The sequence below is a fragment of the Schistocerca americana genome, chromosome 6 (assembly GCF_021461395.2).
Source record: "Schistocerca americana isolate TAMUIC-IGC-003095 chromosome 6, iqSchAmer2.1, whole genome shotgun sequence".
NCBI lineage: Eukaryota > Metazoa > Arthropoda > Insecta > Orthoptera > Acrididae > Schistocerca > Schistocerca americana.
The window spans coordinates 352,452,412-352,454,469 of NC_060124.1; positions in this window are offsets into that span (position 1 = coordinate 352,452,412).

Below are 2,058 nucleotides of genomic sequence, written 5' to 3' on the forward strand. Positions count from 1 at the left end.
AGAAAACTTCTCTAAAGGACTGTTGTTCATGTTATTTATTCAAGTTTAGGGGAATTATGTTGATTATTAATTTGCATAATGGAACTTTGTGGCTGCTCTGTAAAGTAAGTCTTTCGGATAATTTTTCTTTCACCGTTTAGTGAGTTTCATTTTCGTGTGTATTTATTACTTCACTTGTCTTTCTTCCATCAATGCATTTCGCGGTCTCATTTTACAAGGCAAAATAGGGTCTGAACACTACTTAACATTAAGTGTCCAAACAATTAATATTAATTCAGTTTAATCTCAGTTGTTAACACTTATGCTACCACAAAAACAACTGGTAATTATTTAGATATTAAACGAGTAGCAAATACGAGTGAACAGTAGCCGCAACCAGTTGTTTCAGAGAAACTGTCAACAAAAGTATAAGTTTCTACACAAATTACGATAACATTCATTCTTGTTATCTGTTTACTGATGAGTTTTGAATAAAGGGTATGTATGTGCCATGTTGTGTGTGTGCTGTCTGCTACAGCTCCTGTAGGGGTGTTTATTTCTCCAGCTGCCTAGCAAGCTATGAATTTGGCAGTTTTCAGTATAAAAAATACCTGCTATGCTTCTCAGAAGCTAGAATTTTCATAGTGTTTCTTTCGGCACATTCTTCCTACATACAAAAAATTCAGAACAGGATTCGACATGTGGGATTGGAGAATTGCCTTGCAAGGCCGCTCTAGAGCCACTAAAAACCTGTAATAAGAATTTTGAAATATCCAGCGCATGGTGATAAAAACCTAATGACTACAAACTGTGTTAGTAATTGAAAGGCTTGCTTCACACTTGCGCGTTTTCTTCGTTACTGTTCTAATACCTCTCATTACATTCTGAGGAAACTAACTGGGGAATAAAATTTATTTCTTTTGTATCTTATAGTCTCATTCACAGCTCAATGCTGAAGTCTTTATTTTTTCGGTACTGATCATAGTTACTATGGTACTTAATTTCCTAGTACTGTACAGCATAAAATTTGAAAGGTTTGCGGTGAAAAATGATGTCACTGGCTACTTTACGTTTGGTTCATTGCAGGTGACACGTTGCAGTGTGCTAAATATAGCTATGATATAAAAACTATTTTTAAAGTTGGAATTATTGCCACTTCTTATTACAGTATGGAGAAAATAGAAGCTAAAATATTTTATTTGAGTGTTCTGCATTATGGCGCCGCATACAAGTAACCTGCTGCTCAGTCATGAACGAGTTCATCCAAGTAGACGCACGTTTCTGAAGTTAGTGATCGCGATTTATTTTTGTAATTACTGCTGGAGGAAAAGTCACATATTTGGAAAGCTGAAACACATTCCACAATTAGGACAAAGCCTGACAAAATGTTTTCGAGACTAGTCAATCGTCATTTATTGAACGAATACGATTTATATTACATAATATGTTATAGTGAACTTACAGATCTGGGCATAACTAAGCCTCCTGTTGAAGCAAAATAAATTTGAAGCAAAATAAATTCATTGATTGTTAGATATATGAAACTTTGTGCCACACTGTGATTCGAACCTGAATCACATCACCCCCCCCCCTCCCCCCCCCCCTCCTGTTTTAACACGAGCGGTCGCCTTTACCACTTCGGGTAACCATACACGCAAATTTATTACGAAATAATTTCGAAAGGCTGTCAATCGCTATTAATGACTGTTAATCCAGACATGCAGGTTAATAATACCTGCGTTACTTTCAAGCTGAAAACATAGCAGCTGTTTCTGTTGGAAGCGAAGATGACTTATTAGCTCAAAGACCCAGAAGAGACTAGTTAAAAAGTAAAATAAAATTTCTTCTAGGAAAAAAACCGATATTTACAAAACAAAATAGCTTTAATGCCGTATGAATCTAAAAGCAGTGTCAGTTCACTGTTTGCATATGTGACAAGTAACGAATCTAAAAGCTTACTCGATAGGCTTTTAGCTAAGAATTTATTACAGCTTGTATTATCAGCATTTCCTTCCGTAAAAGTTTTCATTTCGGAAGGATGTCTGTACCGAGCCGTAGTAGTAAGCAGCTACCGTTTCA